Genomic DNA, 24,046 nt, shown 5'->3' with positions numbered 1-24,046 from the left:
TAACAAACAGCCCACAAAAATTTCAATGTCTTGAGTCAAAGGTTTATTTCTTATTTTTTGCAGAGTTTTCTACAGATCTGGAGGTCTCTCCTGGTCAGCCAAGCTCCATTTGTTAGCTCAGGATCCCACTCCATTTCAATCTTTTGGCTCCCCCGATCAACACATGCCCTCATGGTTGCTGTAACAAAAGAGCAAGCTGACAGATGTACAGACACAATCCAGGTGGTGCAGTAGTAAAACAATCTGCCTGCTAATGCAGGAGACATGAGAGACATGGGTTTGATTCCTGAGTCAGGAAGATCCCCTGAAGAAGGAAACGACAACCCACTTCACTATTCTTACCTGGAAAATTCCATGGACAGAGGACCCTGGCAGGCTACAGTCCATGGGGTCGCAAAGAGTTAACACAACTGAACACACAGTCCTTGGTCCTTGGCATTTCATTAACACATGGGTTTTCCACTGACTCCTAACTGGCTAGAATTAGTCACATTGCCCCATGTAAATACAAGTGGTGAGCAGGGAAGCACACTTTCCCCATGTACTATTGCATATCACTAAGTCTTTGGCAAAGAGGCTCGCTTTCTGTAGAAAATTATTGAAAATGACTATACATAAAATGTATATCTAAAATGTAAGTCTTGAGCAAATACAGAAATTAAAATTACAACTTTTTAATAAGGGCCAGAACATTCCAACACAGACAATATGGAGAGGACATCAAGGGACGCACAGATGTTAAAGTAATCATTCAAACTAGAGACAGTACTGGAGACGATCTGTAGAATCAGCTGTATATCTTGTTTATTTGGTGGTACTAGAACATACTCAACAACTTTTACCTGAGGGACATTGCAGAGCACAGATTCTATCTTCTCTAAATGTATCCTTTTATTGGCTTAATAAAGTGCAAATTTAAAAGACTATCTAGATGGCTGGACTGTTGTAATAACCAAGGTGTTAGTATCAAGAAACAGCAAGATAGAATACAGACAGCCCTTACAGCATAGTACCTATTTCATGCCATCAAATTCAGCCCTTAAAATTTCAAAACGAATCATACCTGAGTGGGAAATGTGTCACTAGATACATTTGTGAGCACTGGCCAAGGGGAAGTTTTGTCTGATAAATTTTCTTTCCTTTAGGATGCCCTCTGAAATAGGCGGCACTGTCATCTGTATCCTGAATACTATGGAGACTTTCCCTTCCTGAGTCTCTATCCCGAGGCCACACACCAGCAAAAGCTTAAGGCAGGTCAAGTCTATGACGCATCTTCCGAATGAATAAAGCACCAATGGGTCTTTTTTTTTTTTTTTTTAAACTTTACAATATTGTATTAGTTTTGCCAAATATGGAAATGAATCCGCCACAGGTATACCTGTGTTCCCCATCCTGAACCATCCTCCCTCCTCCCTCCCCATAAGAAGGCAATGGCATCCCATGATTGAAGCGACTTAGCAGCAGCAGCAGCAACTTAGCAGGGTCTTTATCTGTTAGGAAGAAGTGGTGCCAAGTTGTACAATAGTCAAAGGCCACCTAGATCTCATGCCCATATGCAGTCATTTTAGGACCTAGTAATGCCACCGTCATTTACTCTTGCTACTTTTTTCTGATAATCAAAAAAGGTTTTACTCAAACTAAGTTAATCAGGACTCAAACAGTATAGTTTTGGGAAACATGGTACCAGGATCTCTAATCTAGGGAAAGAAACTACCAAAGCCCCTTTGAATAAAGGGCCTCTGGAGGGAGAGTTTACTGGGAAAGCATGTCTTTCCTTTCCTTTTTTTATACATAGTACAAATTTATGAGAATACCCAAAATCAGACTCGAACAAATTAAATCAACCAGGAATGTATGCTTCAGGTAGAGTGGAGGGATGGTGCACGGAAACATGCTATGTTCTGCTGGAAAGATCTCAGAAAGGGAAGCACAGACTCAGCAATTTTTTTTTTCTACAGAAAGAGCATTGTCTTTATTGTCCAAATTTTAAAACTTCCCTTGCATTCTGCTGCTAAGTCGCTTCAGTCGTGTCCGACTCTGTGCAACCCCATAGATGACAGCCCACCAGGCTCCTCTGTCCCTGGGATTCTCCAGGCAAGAACACTGGAGTGGGTTGCCATTTCCTTCTCCAATGCATGAAAGTGAAAAGTGAAAGTGAAGTCACTCAGTCGTGTCTGACTCTTTGCGACCCCACGGACTGCAGCCTACCAGGCTCCTCCGTCCATGGGGTTTTCCAGGCTAGAGTACTGGAGTAGGATGCCATCGCCTTGTCCCTGCATTTTAGAGTAATGTATTTATGTAAATATGTGCCCTTTTGCACTCAGCTTTGTTACTTCTAAGAAAAATGTAACATTAACATTATTTTGGGAAAAGGCATTAAGGTATTTTCAGAGGTCTCACAGATAGTTGGTGAAATGTGCTCAGTGACTTATGTAAAAAGGATCAGCAGCACAATTTATAGATTAAATTCCTCTTTGTATCCTAGGATTATACTGGACTTCATTAGTTATTGTTTAAGGGCCTCCCTAGTGGTTCAGATGGTAAAGAACCCACCTGTAGTTCAGGAGACCTGGGTTTGATCCCTGGGTTGGGAAGATGCCCTGGAGAATGGCAACCCACTCCAGTATTCTTGCCTGGAGAATCCCCATGGACAGAGGAGCCTTGCAGGCTACAGTCCATGGGGTTGCAAAGAGTCGGACATGACTGAGTGACTAAGCACAGCATAGCACAAAAAAGAATTGTCCAGAAATCAGCAGGCAGGATGTAGTTGAGCATTTGCTGATTCTTCTGTAACTAAATGTTTGTTTGAGGTAGTTGACCGATGTGAATTGGAGTTGGATTAATCTCTGACCTGAATGTTCCTCTCAGCAGACAGGGGCCTGGAGTATTCTTAAATGTCCTCATGCACAAAATAGTGGTTCTCAATAGGAGTGTGATTGGACCATCTGCTAACATTATTCCAAATACACAGAGCAAAATAAAAATCAAAGGAACTGCAGACCATCAGATTAAATATTTCTTCACCACAAAAGATATTAATTGCTAAGAGTCCTCTAAGATAAAAAGGAGAGATCATTGAAACCATTAAGAAGTTGGGACCTTTTTATACAGCAATGTATCCACATTTTGCCTGCATGCATTTGCTAAGTCACTTCAGTCGTGTCCAATTCTTTGCAACCCCACAGAGTATAGCCTGCCAGTCTCCTCTGTCCATGGGATTCTCTGGCCAAGAATACTGGAGTGGGTTGCCATGCCCTCCTCCAGAGGATTTTCTCAATCCAGGGGTTGAACCAGCATTTCTTACGTATCCTGCATTGGCCAGCAGGTTCTTTACCACTGGCGTCACCTTTAGGCAATATCAATTAATTCTGCTTTAAAACCTGAAGTGATTTTCATCATTTTTTACTTCCTCTCATTTCCCATACTTCTACTGTCCAATTTCTGTTGCTTTTCTTCATTTTCTAGGTTACTGTTTATGACTTTCTTATTCCTTTTTGCAACTGCTGTTCTCTTGGTTGTCTCATCTTAGTTTCATATTTAAATGAATGCAGTGTTTATCACCAGTTTTTACTACAGTCTGTCTATTCCTAAATTCTTTATTTTGACTCAACTTGTTTGGAGTAATTTCTCATCAGTTTCTTTTTTCAGGGAAGACTTATGGGTGCCATGTCTGTTGCGTTTGTTCCTATTTCAGGATGTCTGGATTAATCTTTATATCTGAACAACAGTGTCTAGTTTGTTAAGATTCTTTCCCTTTGAATTTGATGGACATCTATCCATTGTTTTAAAGTACCTTTTACATATAACATCAAATTTCTCTTGATGAACGTTATGCTCTTTTGAGGAAATTTTCTTTTATTACATTTATAAATACTTTTCCTTTTCCATTTCTCAACTTTAGAAATAGAGAGAGTCCTTTTGCTGAATCATTTAAGATATCTTTATATCTTCATCTTTGCTTTGTCTTAATCTCCATATCTTTTTCCCCTTTGAATTCTCTGAAAATACCTCAAGCCTTCTTCTAGAAGCAGTCAATTTAATTTCTTGTTCGGATGCTTCTTAACAACACACGATGGAATTATTTTAACTTATTATTTCATAAAAGCAATAGAAAGGATTAATTGATAAGGGTTGATGCTTAAGTATGAACCATATCTGGTTAATTAATATAAATGAAAGTCTCATTATATAAGGTTAATTTACAGTACAAAATTCACTTAAAGTGAATATATTTAAAACAAGGACTTGACTGAAATTTAAAACTATGAAGGCAAGTTTGTCTCAGTTTAGGTTATAATCTGTTAATTTTTAAAACAAAGAAAAGGATCAAGTGTTAGAATTTAAGGCCATCATTTTTTTGACACAATTGTATCACTGCTCATTATAATATCTCCTTCCCTTCACACGTGTCTTTAATGAAATGATCATAAAGAGAGTCATTTCTCAGAGCTTCCTTAACCTTTTGACACGTAAGTCATTGTCTTCCAACATACCTGGCATATGACCTTCCTTGGTGATTTTCTATTCTTCAAATGTTAACTGATCTAAAACTACAAGATGTGCAAATGCTGTGCTTAAAGTGATTTTCCAACAGCATTTCTATGAAATCTCATACCATTTACAAAGTTTTAAATTTAACCTTGTAATCAGGTTATATTGTATTTTGCATTTTACTGCTGGATGCTGTAAGAGACTGACCAATTCAGACATCAACATGAAGTATTCTATCGTCAAATAGCATTTGGATGGAGGCAATTTTTACATGTGTTGAGTTCTGTTAATGTTTCCATTTCCATTTTCCTGCCTACTTTACAATTCCAAATACTTGTAATTAATAAATTTGTGTATTAATAAGTAATAAATGTATTACTCAGACCCTAATAGTAATGAAGACTATTCAAAAGGTACTACTTCAATCGGGGTTTTACAGTAGAGAGACATGGAGCTTAATGCACAACAAGGACAAATGGAGATTTATAGCCAAGGATCAGGGTGGGGTCAATGGATGACAGATTATTAAGAGGCTAAGGGGGTTATTGCAAGACCAGCTCAGAAGGATACTTGCTGAAGGCAGGTCAGGATGATCAGATAACAAGTGTGGAAGATTTTTGAACAACTGGCTCAGTAGGAGTCTTACTAAATAAAACTGGACTAAGCAGATCAAGGACAGAGCCCCAGGTCAAGTCAAAAGAAGACTCAGAGGAACCTGACTCAAGTTTGGTCAAGAACGGTTTGTCCCAGTACTGTTTGAGCCTCTCTCCTCCTTTTCATCTTATTAGATGGGCTTTGCCCTTGAGTGCCTTTGTCTGTGTCAGTGTCTGATACTGGATTCATCCTTTCTTAAAATAAGGGCTATTAACCAATTTCAAATTTCTCAGCCTCTCCAATGATAACTTCTGTGGCTTCCTCTATTTGCTAGCTTACAAATCTACATGGCTCTGGATCCTCCAAAGATATCACTTCTTCCAGGGTAAAGGCATTCTTAGTTCTCTCCGCAAAAAGATCTCTTTCCTCATTCTGCTGTGGACTTTGGAGTTTTACAAGCCTCTCTGGATTTAGGTGGGAAAAGATAACTTTCAGGCTGATGGCAACCAGGAAGACACCCCAGTTCCTGAGAATTCTTTTCCCTGTAGTTGTTTCCTGACTGCCTCCCTCTATCAGATATCCCCCGGAAGCAGCTGGACTCAACTCTCCTCTGCTTACCGCCTCAAGCAGGATTTCCTTTTTAACTCTTTCTTGTCTAAATATGTGTGGTTGGCTCCAGACTACCTGTAATGGGCTAAAATTGTGAGAGCGCATAAATCTAACTTACAAATAATTCCACTATCTGCAAATGGAAGCAAAATAGGCCTATTATAAATGACTTCTCTATACAGAAAGTGTATATATCATGGCCAGGATACTGTAGCACAAGTTGCTCTTTCAATCTATTATTTCCACGTTCAGAGCATATTCAGTTGTTGTATGTGTATGATTGAGATAGACAGATATATAAATCCCAAGGAATAAGATGATAATAGATAGATGAAGTCTTTATATACATTAACACATGGATTCAAACTTGAGTTTTCTCACTTGCTACCTTTGTGAATATGTGAAAAGGTTATTTGACTTGTTTGTGCCTCAATTACCATATCTCCCCATTAGGGTGATAATGCCTCCTTTACAACACCTCTGGGAGGATCAGGGAGCATAGATGTAAAGGGCTTAGCATGGACCTTGGCAATGAGTAGACTCCTGATAACTGGTAATTATTCTGAAGATTAACTTATGTTACCAAACAAAAACCATTTTCTATAAAGGTAAAAGCCTTAAAAATATGACTTGAATTCCTGTAATCCAAGAGTACAAAGGGATCCTCAGCCTCTGTTCCAGGTTGGGCTGTTTTGAAGACAGGCTGGAGAGCACTGTAGTAACATCTCACCTAACCTCTACCCAATGGTGACAAAGTCCAACAACCTGAAGCAACGATGGCTCCCTGAACCTTGGATCTTTGGGGACTTCAGGTTTCCCCCCCAATCTACTCCTTCCCTTTGGCCTATAAGCAAATACTTAAAAGAGATGAACATCTCACCTTAAGAGCCTTATGACAACCAGCTAACAAATAACCCAATGAATCTTCAATCAGCACCCAGCACCCCCTCCGACTTGAAAAATGTGCAAACAGAAAACAGAAAAAGGATTTTCCCCCCAAGAATTTCTGTTTGATATACTACCTTGACCTGCACCCAGCAGTTCAAATCACGAAAATAAGAATCTTTTATGGTTACTGGGAAAACTCATAGTTTATCATATTTTGTCGGCTGGAGAGGAAGAAAAGACTTGGCCAGTTTCCTGAGGGAGAGACAGCCTGTCATATTTGCTGAGATTTATTTATGAAAAAGCACTCAGGATGATCCTTTGAGCAACATGCCCCCTCCTGCTTGGAGCACCATTCGTGCAAGGCGAGGAGGAGAGCCTTCCAAACCGTCCGGAGCTGAAGGTAAAGAAAGGAGAGGACCAAAATAAACAGGGGGACACTCTCAACTGCCATCATTTAATCCTCTTGATTATTTAAACTTCTGCAGAATAGTGATTGCATATTTGAAAGTAATACATCTGTTCCTTTCCCTCCCCACCCCCATGAGGTTTTCTAATCCCGAGGTAATTACGTTTTGACAAAAATTTATTGGGACATCTGTTTTTTCCCTTAGATCTGCAGGTCACTGTGCGACTCTAACAGCAGCCCAGCAGAGAGCTGTGCTGGGGAAACTGAACACAATGGCTGGGGGGATCCAGGGCGCGTGCTGGGCACCGCGTTTCAGTTACAGACAGAAAGGGCAGCCTCCTGGTGTCACCAGCCCATGCTTTGCTGCGTGCCCCCTTGCCTGGTACTCAGCACAGGATTCTGGCCTGGGAGGTTGAGGCTATCAATGGGGAGGGAAAGGAGGAGAGCTGGCTGGTAGCAGGCTGGCAGTGTGCATGAAGATTCATGCATTTGCTAGGTTGGCATCCAATATAAAAATAATTCATGGAGGGAAGAGGATGGGATGCAATGCACAGGCCATATGTTTGGAACCCCTGCCCATAATGGCTGGCTGTGGTAACCAGTGTCTGGTGCCACCAACTAGATTAAATTATGGTACCCTGTGGAGGCACAGAAATCAGAAAGATTTCACAAACTTTCGGCGTTTGCTAAAACATGGAGTATCCTAGGAACTTTACCCATACATAAAACTTCTTTTATAATTTTTTAACAACTTCACTTTGGTTTACTCTTTTCAGTGGATAAACCACCAAAATATGCTAACTCCTATTTTTTTTCACAAATCTCAGCTCCTAAAGGAAATCCGTATATCAGAGTTCCACGGGGAACGCCTTTTCTCTGTGTTTTTATGCCTTGGAGCCTTCATAAGGAAGTTTATTTTCCTGGTGTCCAACCCAATATCTTGACCTAATGTTTGAAAAAGAGTCTGAGTGCCTCAGTGCCAAATGAAACCATGGAACATTCTGAGGTGTTTCTGCCATTAAGAACTTAATTAGGAATTTTAATAACTAAAGTCCCATTTCCCTTTCCTCTGGTCTATTGATAAAAAAATGGATTTATAACCAAGATATTTCTCTTTCAGATAGACTCCAAACTACAATCCACACCTTTCTTTTCCCTGAAAAGTATCAAATTGCTTTATGATTCCATATAAATATCCACTTTCCCAAACCAAATTTTAAAAAACTAAAATGCCTCTGGGTACAATAGAGCATCTCTTTCATGAATGGATGAAAGGCATGCTATTTCCTAAATTTTTGTATGAAGGAAAAGGGGGAACAAATCCCCAGTTTTTGGATGAAAATATTGAGAGGTAGAGACAAGGGACTAAAGGTCATTCAAAAATATTTTGATACCAAGCTAGACGTGGAGTTCCAAGTTCTGGACCTCAGTTTTAGGCTCCATTCTTTGGATTATCAAAGTACCCAAAGATAAAAAAAAACCATCTAGTGGCTTCATCAGAATCCTGGTATCCCATGAGATACATCTGTGGGGAGAAAAAAAATGTTTCTCTAGAATGAGTTTAGAAGTACCAGCTTAAAGAAGTTTAAGCCGGCCATTTAAGGCTGGGAGTCTTCAATTTTTTATGGAATTATGGAGCTACTCTTGCCTGGAGAATCCTATGGACGGAGGAGCCTGGTAGGCTGCAGTCCATCGGGTCGTGAAGAGTCAGACACGACTGAGTGACTTCACTTTCACTTTTCACTTTCATGAATTGGAGAAGGAAATGGCAACCCACTCCAGTGTTCTTGCCTGGAGAAACCCAGGGACGGGGGAGCCTGGTGGGCTGCCATCTATGTGGTCACACGGAGTCAGACATGACTGAAGTGACTTAGCAGCAGCAGCAGCAAGAGAATGAAAAACCATGGAGTATATCTTAACTCAGACTGCTGTAACAAAATACTATAGAATGAGTGGTTTAAACAACAGAAATTTCCTTTTCCTAGCTCTGGATACTGCAAGTCTGAGATCAGGGTATCAGACTAGTTAGGTTCAGAGGAGGGCTCTCTTTCTGGCTTGAAGATGGTTGCTGTGTCCTCACATGGGGAAGGGAAGGCTCTGGTGTCTATTTCAATTCTTGTAAAAGTATTAATCCCATCATGGGGGTGAGGTTTCAGGGGGTGCCTCCTTATGACCTCATTTCATTGTACTTCATTACCTCCTAATAACATCTCACCAGGTTTAGGGCTTCAACAAATGGATTTTGGGGGGCCAAAAACCTTCAGTCCACAACACATTGCTGTTCAAACATTTTGGCTGCAAAATTATGAGTTTTACTTGGACTGACCTTCAGTTTTAAACTTGATGCAGTAGGAATGTCGTAATTGTCCCATGGCACACAACACACAGAAAGTACTCAGTTATTTTAGAGAGGAATTCATTCACTCACTTTTTTCATACTCTGTTTTTGTGCCAGTATCTAGAACATGAATATTGGTGGCAATATAAACCACAGTTGAAAATTTATGGAGGACAAGTGTGTGTGTGCATGGGGGTGGAGAGAAGTGATGGTGAGTGTGTTCACTATAGTTAAGGGAAAGGCAATCGACATACTGAGGGCTGTTGAGAAACAAACCTTGAAGCACACCAGTGAGCTGCTGCTGCTGCTAAGTCACTTCAGTCGTGTCCGACTGTGCGACCCCATAGACAGCAGCCCACCAGGCTCCCCCATCCCTGGGATTCTCCAGGCAAGAACACTGGAGTGGGTTGCCATTTCCTTCTCCAATGCATGAGGGTGAAAAGTGAAAGTGAAGTCGCTCAGTTGTGTTTGATTCTTTGTTACCCCATGGACGGCAGCCTACCAGGGTCCTCCGTCCATGGGATTTTCCAGGCAAGAGTGCTGGAGTGGGGTGCCATTGCCTTCTCCGACACCAGTGAGCACACACTCTAATTTGGGAACTAGGACTGTTACATGCAGTTCATTCAGGTGCTACTGTGGGTTGTGTATGCATGTATGTGTGTGGGACACAGGTGAGATTGCAGAAGTGGACACAATTTTCTGTTCTTTATTTGAACAAAAGCCGTTAAGATTTCAGGATTAAACTCCGTAGAAACCACTGTTCTACTTTCTTCTTATTTCACTGCCCCCATCTCATCTGATTTTTATGTACTTTCTTTCCCTCATCCTAATTTTCTCCCTTACTTGTAATTGTTTTCTTGTGTTACTGCATTGGAATTGCATAGTTTGTTCATCAGTATGCACACGAAGCCTATTTTGCTGTAACTTCGTGTTTGTTCTGCGGTTTTCTTGCTTTGTTTCTCCTCCAAAGCCTAGAAATGAAGTTCAATATACAGAACAAGAAGAAATTTCCAGGATAACAAATCTCCACTTCTTTGGGCTAGAGTTTATAGAAATACTTAAGAAAGAGAATGGACTAGGACTTCTGGTAAGATGACAAACGTCTATTAATGCTGGTCTCCAGAACCCATGATATTCCTCATGCTCCCAGCGTGAAATGCTCCCCACTCTCTGGCTCTTCCCATCAGAATCCTAACCATTCTCTAAGAAACAACTTCAGTACCTCTCCACTAAGTCCTCCCCAGGACCCCATTGGGAACCAGCCTCTCCCTCTTTAGCTCTCACACAAATTTTATCTACCTCTCTGTGCCTCAGCTTCAGCTTCCATAAGATGAGAAGAAGAAGAGGACCACTGCATGTGATACAACTTTTACATGACAAGCCCATGCTGGGGCTGTACTTCCTGGGTCCTCAAAACACAGAATGTCATCAGGAGTGTGGTAGGTATTTCATAAATGACCATTGAACCGGCTTAATAGAACCTAACCAGAGGATTTCAGTGACCAGACAGGCCTCCTGGTGGAAGCGACAAGGAGGGCTGTTTTATCTGCGTCTCAGAAGCAGCATGGAGGCCAGCAGAGCATCTGGCTAGGAATTAGGGAAACAAGCTCTATCCCCGGCTTGAGCTAGCTACTCGACACTGGGAAACTCACTCTGCCTCTCTGGACCTCAAAGGCCTCCTTCTGGAGATGAAGCAGTTGGGCTGAGTGAGCTCCATGCTTGGTGCGCCAGGACACTACAGAACAGCCCAATGACCCAAACACACCAATGGTTCCTTCATGGGTGACAGTCAGTCCTGCATCAGAAAACAGCCAGCAGCCTGTCTGGCTGCAAGGGAGGGAGTATTTGGGGTACAGGTCCCACATTCAGAGTTAGGTAAATTACAGATGAAACTCTCTCGCTCCCAGATGAAGATAATTTGGTACTTCTTGAGCCTATTTTCCCTTCACCGATGTATTTACAATTGCTGTCTCAGTTTTCCTCTCTTGGACATCATGGGGGCACTTTTTTAACAAATAAGATCTGCACCCAAACCCACCAGTCTGCTTGGTAGGACACAGATGTGCTCATTAGAGTGCCGGGTATGTGTGCGTGTGTGTGTGTGTGTGTGTGTGTGTGAGAGAGAGAGAGAGAGAGAGTTCCCCCTGCACACAAAGAGTGGCAGCTGGATGGATGGCCTGCCGAGGGGTGAGCAGAGGGCCCTCTGCCAAATGCTGTTCCTTTAATTCACCTAAATGCTGACCTTGAAAAATTGCCCTTTATGGGATGTGATGAGGTGTGAATTCAATCTCCATCTTCACTTGGGTCCTGTCATTTTCTGCGCCGTGATTGCCAGTTGTGCCAGACAACATCAACTGGCCTGGCAGAGGGTGGGTGAGATTGACAAGGTCCTCTGGGGAAGACTGACATCAAAAGACCCTGCACACTCATTTCAGTCCTGCGCCTCCCTCTCACCATCCTTTTTCTTTTTCTGGCTGCAATCAAACCCACAAAACTTGGTACTGGTTCAGTGACATCACCCATATGGTTTAACTGCACCCTCCTTGATTCTTGGTAAACAAGGTGGGCTCACCTGAGATGAGGTCTTGGAAAGTGCTTTCTTCATTCTCTTTGCTTCTTAAATGTTTTGGGATCCTAACCCAGAGCAACTCACTGCACACTTATTCTGTAATTTTTCTTGTGCTCAAGGAATCAAATGCAGTCCATTTAACTTCATCAAATCACTGACAACAGGCGCTGATACAGAGGGTGGAAAATATGCAAGGCCAGAGAACAGCCAAAATCCGACAGCTTCTATCAGTATTAAAGCCAGATGTTCCACTGACTGTTCAAATTTGATAAAAACCCTCCAATGACAAAGGCTTCTCCATGGGATAAGTGGGTCCCAGGGTCCACTCATCAGTATGGGGTTTGTGTGGCTGTGTTCTAGGCCACTGGGTGGCATTAACTGCGGCACCAGGGCCTCTGTGAAGGCGAAACCGGTCCTCCTTTGTCTGCGGGCTTCTATAGGTTGTTGTGGCTTGAACAAATCTGTTTACGCTACATTTGCTATGGCAACGTTTATCTGATAGGGACAAAAGACATTTTGATTCTTGAATTAATAACACTTGAGTCAAGCCGATGATTCAACAAGATGTATTCAAACAGTTTAAGTGAAGGCAATGTTTTCGCAGAAGCTAATTAATACAGGCACAGACCTTTGGCTGAAGTGATCTAAATGTGCAACAAGCCAGTGTTACCGTGTTCTGTAAGCCATCACACTAGCCCTGCCATGAGTGAATGGAGAGGAAAAAGAGTAAATGCACATCCTGTTCGCATGAGCCTCAGATCAGAGCCTAGGCAATTGCACATTTTAAGGAGGACCTGCAGAAGTGGCTTTTGCTCAGCCTGACAATGCTTTTGATTGCACTGTGAAGGATGAGAGGGCCCTGAACACAGGACAGACTGTGACTTCACCTTCCAAACTTCCTCTTTGGCTCCGTGATGACTGTAGGCTATAGCTGGCCCAGTCCTCCTCCTACCTGCCCCTGAGCTGTCACCCTCACAAGGCTCAAAGGACTCGATTTCACGGCAGACCTTTTCTGGAAAACAGATGGAGCCCCAGGGGCTCAGGTAAATGGCTTTCCCTCCTTCCCCCACTACAACTCCCCAAAAGAGGTTTCCTTTTCTTCCCTCCATTGAAAAATTGCCAAAACCCATTCTGTACAGTACAGCTAACCCCTCAACAGGCAATGGAGAATGATGTTAATTTAAACTTCTGCCTTATTAAGTAACAAAACCCAGAAATAATGTGATCAAAGCCAAAAGACACAAACTTCTGCCATCTTTCTTGAGATAAAAGGAGTAAAACACCCATTAAATGAAGGAGGCTTGGACACTTAATAAAAATAGCTAATTAAGTGTTGGAGTAATTTAGCATTTTGCCTCACGAGCCCTGCAATACTCAAGACTAGCCTGTATCCCCTCCAATCTCACTCCTTCCTGCTGTGACTCAGGACATCACATAATTCTTTCTTCATTCCCTTCATTGTGTGCCAAGGACCGTTGTGTGCACTGGGAGTACGGAAGTGAGCAGCAGAGCAGATTCTGATTCTCAAGTAACTAGCACTAGTGGTAGTAGGGGTGGAGAGCGGGACAGGACACGCAGGTGTTAAGTGTTTGGATGAAAATAAATCAGCAGAAGAGGAATGAATGGAGGTGGGACAGGACAGGGGCTGCTAGTTGGCCAGCTAATCTGAATCCTGAAGTGCTCATGAGAATTTGTCCCATGGAACAGAACCCTTCTCTTCTTACTTGTGCTGGTAGACAGTCTGTTCTTCACCAGTGGGAGTGAATTCTGTGCTTAACTCCAGATAAATTTCCTCTTCTCTTTTTTTCTTACTGTTAATCTGCAAATCCAACCAGTCCATTCTGAAGGAGATCAGCCCTGGGATTTCTTTGGAAGGAATGATGCTGAAGCTGAAACTCCAGCACTTTGGCCACCTCATGGGAAGAGTTGACTCATTGGAAAAGACTCTGATGCTGGGAGGGATTGGGGGCAGGAGGAGAAGGGGACAACAGAGGATGAGATGGCTGGATGGCATCACTGACTTGATGGACGTGAGTCTGAGTGAACTCTGGGAGTTGGTGATGGACAGGGAGGCCTGGCGTGCTGTGATTCATGGGGTCGCAAAGAGTCGGACACGACTGAGTGACTGAACTGAACTGAATCTGCAAATACTTTTTAACCCCTACCACAGACCAAATAAACAAACAAACAACAACAACAACAGAAATGAAAAAGGCTCAGTGCCCATTCCACTAGGGCCTACCATCTAGTTAGGAAGATAGGCCATGAATGTCCCTACCTCCAGTAGGTCTAATGCTGTGGTTCTCTACCATTCCTGGGCCACAAGAGTAATCTGAGCAGAGAATTAAAATGCATACACCTGGGATCCACCCCAGATCTGCCAAGTGAAGATCTCTGGAGCAGGAAGGAGACCAGAGCATTTGCATTTTAATCACCCCCTCCCATAGATTAATGTAAAGCAAAGAGTGAGTGCAACTGTTATCAAGGAAACAACACTGGAAGAAATGAACACTAGTCACTAAAGCTCCTTGGGGCACATCCAAGGCCTTACTAGTTTGAGATTTTGACCTTTTAATATAGGATTAGCTGGGACTCCATCAGTGAAAATGTTAAGGACAGAAGATAAGAGTTCAAATCCAGTACAAGTTTGGTCCAGTTTCCTGGATGAAGGAGGAAATAATATCTCTTATGATAAATGTCATGTAATTTAAATGAAAGAAAATATGGAAGAACAATGATTGCTGTTCTTTTCAGGGAATAGATACTTTGAAATGGTCAGTTTCACGGGTGTTGGTTTCCTTCTATAGAACTCAATGAGATAAATGCTTGAATGTGATTTAAAGTCCACCACGACGTTCCTTCAGCTATTTCCCTATGAGCAGGAAAATATTTAAGAGAAAAGCATTCTTACTTCCAGGTTTTCTTTCTAGTCCATATTAATGATTTGATTGCTTTAACAACCAACCATTTTGGTGAGAAAAGAACAGATCAGACTTGATACTAGAAGCTGGCCCGTTGGTCACCAGGAAATTATAGGAACATGCAGCTAGGAGGGCTCTTTAAGATCAGCTAATCCAACCTCCCTGTCTTTTATTTCAAAAACGAAGGACCCAGAGAAGGAAAGGAATTGGCCCAAGGTCACAGACCCAGCCAATAGCAGAATGGAGACAAGACTCTAGAGAAACAGAGGTTTTTAAAAAAATTTTTCTCTGGAGACCTTGTTATTCCATGCCAAGAGCCCTAGGGTCAAGAAGGAGAGAGAAATAGTGGGGATACTTGACTCATGCTTCAACTAGAGGAAGACTGCTTTTTCTCTTTTTTAATAAAGCTAAACAACAAGACTGCTGGGAGAAATAGCAACAACCTCAGATATGCAGATGATACCACCCTAATGGCAGAAAGTGAGAGGAACTAGAGTCTCTAGACTATAGTAAAAGAGGAGATTGAAAAAGCTGGCTTAAATTAACTCAGCATTCAAAAAACTAAGATCATTGCATCCAGTCCCATCAGTTCAGTTCAGTTCAGTTGCTCAGTCATATTCGACTCTTTGCGACCCCATGAATCGCAGCACGCCAGGCCTCCCTGTCTATCACCAACTCCCGGAGTTCACTCAGACTCATGTCCATCGAGTCAGTGATGCCATCCAGCCATCTCATCCTCTGTCGTCCCCTTCTCCTCCTGCCCCCAATCCCTCCCAGCATCAGAGTCTTTTCCAATGAGTCAACTCTTTGCATGGGGTGGCCAAAGTACTGGAGTTTCAGCTTTAGCATCATTCCTTCCAAAGAAATCCCAGGGCTGATCTCCTTTAGAATGGACTGGTTGGATCTCCTTGCAGTCCAAGGGACTCTCAAGAGTCTTCTCCAACACCACAGTTCAAAAGCATCAATTCTTCGACACTCAGGTTTCTTCACAGTCCAACTTTCACATCCATACATGACCACTGGAAAAACCATAGCCTTGACTAGATGGACCTGTGTTGGCAAAGTAATGTCTCTGCTTTTGAATATGCTATCTAGGTTGGTCATAACTTTCCTTTCAAGGAGTAAGTGTCTTTTAATTTCATGGCAAATAGATAGGGAAAGAATGGAAACAGAGACAGACTATTTTCTTGGGCTTCAAAGTCATGTGGATGGTGACTGCAGCCATGAAATTAAAAGATGCTTGCTCTTAGGAAGAAAAGCTATGACCAACCTAGACAGCATATTAAAAAGCAGACACATTACTTTTCTGACAAAGGTCTGTATAGTCAAAACTACGGTTTTTCCAGTAGTCATATATGGATATGAGAGTTGGACCATAAAGAAGGCTGAGCGCCAAAGAATTAATGCTTTCAAAATGTGGTTTGGAGAAGACTCTTGAGAGTCCCTTGGACTGTAAGGAGATCAAACCAGTCAATCCTAAAGGAAATCAACCCTGAATATTCACTGGAAGGATTGATGCTGAAGCTGAAGCTCCAATATTCTGGCTACCTGATGCAAGGAGCCAACTCACCGGAAAAGACTCTGACGCTGGGTAAAATTGAGGGTAGGAGGAGAAGGGAGTGACAGAAGATGGCATCACCAACTCAATGGATATGATTTCCAGCAAACTCTGGGTGATAGTAAAGGAGAGGGAAGCCTGGCACGCTGCAGTCCATGGGGTTGCAAAGAGTTGAACATGACTTAGCGACTGAACAACAGGACATTTTCAGTTTGCTTTTGAAAGAAGTGAAAGTGTTAGTTGCTCAGTCGTCTCATGGACTGTAGCCAGGCTCCTCTGTCCATGGAATACTCCAGGCAAGAGGACTGGAGTGGGTTGCCATACTCTTATCCAGGGGATCTTCCCAACCCAGGTAATGAACCCAGGTCTCCCTCTTTGCAGGCAGATTCTTTACCGACTGAGCCACCATGGTTTTATATGAAGAAATAATCTCACTATTAAAGATAACAAAGCTACTGCTGGGCATATATCTGAAGAAAATCATAATTCAAAAAGATACACGCCCCTCAACGTTCATTGCAGCACTGTTCACAATAGAAAGGACATGGAAGAAACCTAGATGTCCATCAACAAAGGAATAAAGAAGATGTGATACATATATACAATGGAATATTATTCACCCATTAAAAAGGATGTAGTAATGCCATTTGTAGCAAAATGGATGGACCTGGAGGTTATCATGCTAAGTGAAGTCAAACAGAGAAAAAGAAACAGCATATGATATCACTTACATGTGGAATCTTTTAATAAATGATACAAAGAACTTATTTACAGAACAAATAGACTCACAGACTTCGAAAGCAAACTTGTTACCAAAGTGGAAGCATGGTGGGGGGGATAAATTAGGAGTTGTGGATTAAAAAATATACACTCTTATATATAACATAGATAATTAACAAATACCTACTGTATAGCACATACTCAATATTCTGTAACAACCAATATGAGAAAAGAATCTGAAAAATAATTGATATACGTATAACTGAACCACTTCGCTTTATACCTGAAACTAAATGTAACATTGTAAATCAATTATACTCTAATATAAAACAAAATTTAAAAAGAGTAAGTGGACTACAAGGATATATCATAAAATATTAAAAATAAAAAATAAAGATAATAGAAAAGCACTGTATTATACTTTTCTGTAGTTCTCAAAAGTGTTCTTATTTACTTCCTTCCTACCAGCTAATTTAGTGCCATCATCACCAGAAAACAAGAAACCGATCTTAGAAAATGTCCTTGGAACTAGGTGTTTACATAATGTCTTCTCACCCAAATGTCCTTCTTCATTATAACAAGATAAATGTATCACGAAACTTCCACTGAACAATTGCAAGAGAACAGTGAATACAAGGAGACCCCTTAAGTTTAAGATTACAAGTAGAAACCAAAGAAAGTCCAATACAAGTCTTCTCAAATGTACTGTTATAGGCTGGAGTATTTAATTAGCTCTTCACTATAAAAACCACTTATATCTCTTTGTAGTTAGAAAATTAGCTTTTCCATTTTTCCCTTATGATTTTCAACCAAGAATAAGTAAAAATTCTAGTTATGATTGAAGGTAGATGTATCAGAGACTGTTACTTGCCTGCCAAATAACCATTCTCTCCTTATGAACAAACACTAGTTGTATTAAAGGAGGAAATAGGCCCATTTGAATATGTAATCAAACTCTCTTGCAGCCTAAGAATGTCAGGTGAAAGAATTATGACTGTTGGGATGTGAGTGCAAGTGACAGGGAGGGACTTCCAGAAAAATCTCTTCAGGCATGACTTCACATACTTATTTTGCCCTTTTCTCATTCAGTTTTCCCTATATGAGCATCGGCACGATGGCTGGCATTCCAGCAGTCATCCTGACAGTATGAAGTTAAGAGGTGCCCCCTGTGGCTACTGGAGCACAAACCTAGAAGGCCCTCAGTCTTTGACAGCAGCAGGGAGCTGCCATATCACCCCAGTACCAATCCCCCAATATATTTTATGTGAGAGAAAAATAAAACCCTAAACGTCCTCAAGTCACTTTTGTTGTTGTTGTCTCATTTTTTCATTTCTGTTACTAGGAACCAAAGAGAATTCACAGCTTAAATAGCAGGCCAGCCAAAGTACTATAAATGAAGCTAAGTTTAAGAGTATTTCCTATGTAACAGGAAGCATTATTTGCCAGAAGGCTGCCCAAGAAAGCTTGTTCAAGTGAGATTTCCTGACTTTTTTATGTTTTTCCAGATCTGAAACTTTTGGAAAGCGTATATGAACAGTAAAGTACATGGGCAGTTATCCAAAGAGAATTGCTTTATGTTTGCCCAGCGCAGAACAATGAACAGTGTTGGATATGAGTTGTCAACGATTCTATGTTTCTAAGAGTCAACTCAATAAAAGAAAGTTAAATTTCAAGCCATTTTCGAGAGGAGCTTATTTTATATGAACAGGCCATTTAGGGCACACTGCTAACTCTGAAATCATTTTCAGACTTGCCATATGACTGTAACATTAAATGACATCCATACCTACCACCTCTTTGTTTGGCCTTTGTATCGGTTCTTTCAGGCAATAGAGACTAAAAAGCATGAAACCACTGAGCCTCCATTAGGGCTCCCCAAAGCCATGCCCAAGCATAGGAAATGTGCACTGAACACATTTGTGTATGTGTCAGGTATAGAAAACAGCAAACTGAAACAGAGTGCGGCGTTTGAAGTCTTGAAGTTGACTGATGAGCTGGGTGGGAAATGGCACTGAGAGTGTTTCTCTCCAGCTTTTGCAAGACAGAGGCAAGCAGTCAGGCTCAGGAAATCCTCTCAGCCAGACACTGGGCAAAAAGGAGGGGATCAATGCGGGTCTTGAAGGCATTCAGACAAAGCCATCAGCAGATACAGGGGCAAGCTGGAGTCCAGAGTGTGACCATCAAACCCTGGCAGCAGATGATCCTCAATGAGGACCCCAAATAGGAACAATTTTGCCCAGTGATGTTGATGGACACACAAAAGGTGGTAATTTACCTGGCAGCATTCATCATTTCCACAGGCAGGCCATACTCTCTACTTACATAATGAGATTAAGATGTGAAGTCTATCCTAGTAGTTAACCAAGGAGAGTGAGGCTTCAGAAGATGAATAAGTTGGCACCCATCACATAGACCAGAAGAAGTCACAGAGCCAATGCTCACAATCAAAACTATCTGCTTCTAAAACCTATGTTTGAAATTCCTGAACCATGTAAGCTCTCTGAAAGGAAAACCTTCCCAAAGTTGGTGGCCAAATGTCTTTACTGCAGAGTCATAACTGAAGCAAAGGTCCTGCAGCTTTGATGAGAAGGTTGGTTTTAACCCTGTAAGGCAGTGTTTAATTTCCTTGAGCTTTTTGGAAAATTGAAAATAGTTTATGGATTCTCCCCTCACCTGCCACCATCCATCTTCATGAAATTACAAAGAATCAGATCAGATCAGATCAGTCGCTCAGTCGTGTCAGACTCTTCGCGACCCCATGAATCACAGCACGCCAGGCCTCCCTGTCCATCACCAACTCCTGAAGTTCACTGAGACTCACGTCCATCGAGTCAGTGATGCCATCCAGCCATCTCATCCTCTGTCGTCCCCTTCTCCTCTTATATTAAGATTCTAATCTGGAAAACAATGAACCTGGAGAAATTCACAAGGGATATGGGGGTGGGGGGTGGCAAGGGGGCAGAGTAGGGCAGGGGGAGCCACTGTCACAGGGACAGTCACGCGTTGGTGATACACTGTACCAAATCACACCTCTGCTCTCCTAATTATGGCTTCCTTTATTCTCCAAAATCTGTGCTTTTCCCAATATCCTAAGGCATAAAGTCAAAATTTTAGTGTATAGCCACAACCGCCCTAAGAAAGCAATAAAATATATTTAATACAATGCTTGGAGTCTAAAACTCACAGGACATCTTCCAGCCATGTCCACACATATCCACTGAAGAAGTCACCTGAAAATGCAGTCTTCCCAAAATACAAGGACACTGCTACACTTCACTGCTCTGCATCACCTCCTACTACCACCTAAAATGCCCTTCCCCTGTTCCCCCACACAGCATAATATAACCTGTCCTTAAAGTCCAACTCAAAAAAAAAAAAAGTCCAACTCAAATATCAACTCCTTCAAGATGTTTTCGTTGGGCCATATGCCTTTATTTCACCACTTCATTGCTCACACTGAATTGGCCTAAGAGAATCGATTGCCATCTGCACATTAACTAGGTCTCTGTTAGGCCCCATGGTGTTGTTTATTCATTTTGTTTAAGTGTGTCTGTGAGCCAGATACTATAACATTTATATATGAATCTCCAGAATTTTACAAGTACCTGATATATATTGGGGCTTCCCATATGGTGCTAGTGGTAAAGAACCCTCCTGCCAAAGCCATGGGTTCGATCCCTGGGTCAGGACGGCATGGCAACCCACTCCAGCCTTCCTTTGGCAGCCACTCCACTCCCATTCTTGCTGGGAGAATCCCATGGACAGAGGAGCCTAGTGGGCTGCAGTCAATGGGGTCACAGAGTCAGACACAACTTAGCGTGTGTGATACATAGTGGACAGTCAATCGAGGCAAAGAGCATGGACAGATGGTTGTGATGATTTCCATTAAGTAAATAAAGCAGATCTTAGCTTATTATTATTTGAATGTTTTCCTGGATTTACAAAATAAAATATTTTGCAAAAATTCAATGACAGAATACTAACATAAGTCAAAAGGCCATACTACATGCTAACAAAAGTTGCATTCACTTTCTTCAGTAGTTTCATTCTTTCTTTAGTAGCTCTCTCTAAATGTCTACCAAACCTGTGAAGTTTAGGGTCTTGGTTTATGAGAAACCTTCATTAGCCATCATGAATCATCAGTTCATTACGTCTAAGACAGGAAAGTTCCTAAGCAAAAATCTGAACAAATTTTTCAATTCTGGTCACACTCTAACCCCTCTAATAATTAACAATTACTGAACAAATATATTGTGTTGACATTTTTCTAAGAACTTTCCACGTATTGATTTACTTCAACATATAAGAGCTTGGATCTTCCGAGGTCCAAGTAAGCATTACACACAGTGAAGAGAAAGTCTACCAGGTAGACTTAGCCACGATTTTCAGCTCCAAGGCCCTCAAAGATTTATCTATAATAGTAAGATTATCTGAACCATTTACTTATTATATTTGTCACTTATAAATAGATCTATAAATACTGAAATATTTACTGATCATAATATGATAGCTAATATTTCTGACAAAATAATCCAGTTGCCAGAGGATATAGAAATAGAGAATACCATCAAACATGAGCAGTCATTAATGGAAACTGTTTACAGCTGAGTTTAATTTTCCATATATTTGAAAATTACATTATAGTCTTTTTTTTAAAACAAGAACTCACTTGAACCATAATCTTAGCAACAATCCAATTAATAGCAACTGGCGGCTCTTAGGTTGGTGCCTCACACTGACCATCTGTCTCTGCACCTTCTATTTCTCTTACAGCACTCTTCACAAGGTGTAGTTAGCTTTTTTTTTTTTTTTTAATTTATTTTTTTATTCTTCCAATTTTATTTTATTTTTTTTTTATTCTTCCAATTTTATTTTATTTTTAAACTTTACATAATTGTATTAGTTTTGCCAAATATCAAAATGAATCCGCCACAGGTATACATGTGTTCCCCATCCCGAACCCTCCTCCCTCCTCCCTCCCCATACCATCCCTCTGGGCCGTCCCAGTGCACCAGCCCCAAGCATCCAGCATCATGCATCGAACCTGGACTGGCAACTCGTTTCCTACATGATATTTTACATGTTTCATTGCCATTCTCCCAAATCTTCCCACCCTCTCCCTCTCCCACAGAGTCCATAAGACTGTTCTATACATCAGTGTCTCTTTTGCTGTCTCGTACACCGGGTTATTGTTACCATCTTTCTAAATTCCATATATGTGCGTTAGTATACTGTATTTATGTTTTTCCTTCTGGCTTACTTCACTCTTTGTACTTGATTTTAGTCTGTCTCTCACTGAGTTTTAAGTTCAGAAAGAAACAGGTCTGATTTATTGCTGAAACTTCAGCAGCTAGTACAGGGCCTGTGCTGAATGGGAACTAAGTTAGTATTTCAGAAGGAAGGCAAGAAGAAAGAAAACTATATTAGCACCACAGAAGACATTTAACAACTCATTTAGCATCTTGTTTAGTCACCAACTCTTTAGAAACCCATGGACTGCAGCCCACCAGGCTCCTCTGTCCATGTGATTTCCCAGACAAGAATACTGGACTGGGTTGCCATTTCCTCTTCCAGGGGATCTCCCTGACCCACGGATCGAACCCACATCTCTTGCATCTCCCACATTGGCGGGCAGATTCTTTACCACTGAGCCACCAGGGAAGCCCTAACATATTATTTCATTTAATTACAACCACCCATGAGAAAAAGGCCATGAGAAAACATACATACATGCCTTGCTCTAGGTCATCAGCTGAGAGGCAGGAGGGCCAGAATTTGGAGGTGACCTGGATCTGCTAGGCAGGACTGAGAACCCAGGTATGCACCACCCCCAGCACCCCAACATACCTGGTTAGTGCAGAGACAATTTCTGCTCACAGAGGGTAAGAATGGAACCTCGACTCAACAGCTAATATAAAGCAGACCTGACATACTGAAATCAGACCTATGTTAGTCTTCCTATTATTGAGTCTCTCATTTAATGAACTCACTTGGAAAATACATCTCATGGATGGCCCCTCCATGGTGTACCATATCTCCTGTTGCTGCTACTGCTAAGTCGCTTCAGTCGTGTCCAATTCTGTGCAACCCCATAGACGGCAGCCCACCAGGCTCCCCCGTTCCTGGGATTCTCCAGGCAAGAATACTGGAGTGGGTTGCCATTTCCTTCTCCAATGCATATCTACTAGCACATCTAAAAAATCTGCCTGCCATCCAGACCAAATACTGGGTAGATCACTGCCCCAAATATATACTGAATATAGATATGAATTTATGCTGATGAGTTTTTGAAGATACTATACAAACGTTACATAAAGAACAAATACAAAAAAAAAAAAATAGGAGCAAAGCAGAAACACTACAATTAGGATAGGGTTATAGTAAATTAGGGTCAGGTAGACCTCGATTTAAATGTTGCTGTGAAGCTCTGGGACAAAGATTTACCTTCCTTAAGTCTGTTTCCTGAGCGTATTGATATGGATAACAGTGGCTTAAACACCTTACAATGAAAGCTCCTTCCTCTAAAATTCTCATAAGCGTGTACAAACCTTTGAGAAGCAGATTGAATTTATCCTCTTACCTTCTTCCTCCTGCGTTGGTTTCGGCGTATGGAGCCCTTCTGCCTGGCCAGCTGAAAGTCTTTGGTGTAACTAATAACCCAGCTACTCAGCCATGCACCAGCCTGGGCTACAAGGACCTGTCCTGTCTCAGCTTGGCTGGCCTGGAACCCAGCCGGCACCCAGGTGGTGATTCCACAGCCCAAGCTTGGGAGGCCAGCCCATCTCTGGCCTGAGATTTGGACTCCAGAAGGTGTGGGCAGCTGAGAGGTGGCCTCCCCCTGCCAGAGGAGCCTCCAGAGCCAAGTTTGGAGCGCCTTCCCAAATGTATTCCCCACTGGACCTTCATTAGATCTGTTAAATTAAAAAAAAAAAAAAAGTACTCACCACACTGA

At 41.7% G+C, this 24,046-nt stretch overlaps 1 long non-coding RNA gene across 1 annotated transcript; it reads right to left on the bottom strand.

The window, feature by feature from the left end:
- Nucleotides 1-20: 20 nt before the first annotated feature.
- LOC147366883 (uncharacterized) lies at nucleotides 21-24,005 on the bottom strand. The gene is made up of 2 exons (XR_015169569.1): nucleotides 23,675-24,005; nucleotides 21-178 (listed from the first exon to the last, which is right to left on the bottom strand). It is a non-coding gene; the product is annotated as an uncharacterized LOC147366883 (long non-coding RNA).
- Between the last annotated feature and the right edge of the window lie 41 nt (nucleotides 24,006-24,046).

This window comes from Bos grunniens, chromosome 8 (assembly GCF_055505025.1).
Source record: "Bos grunniens cultivar Pamir isolate PY7600 chromosome 8, Bosgru_T2T1.0, whole genome shotgun sequence".
Classification (NCBI taxonomy): domain Eukaryota; kingdom Metazoa; phylum Chordata; class Mammalia; order Artiodactyla; family Bovidae; genus Bos; species Bos grunniens.
This window is presented reverse-complemented; position numbering and strand designations above follow the sequence as displayed.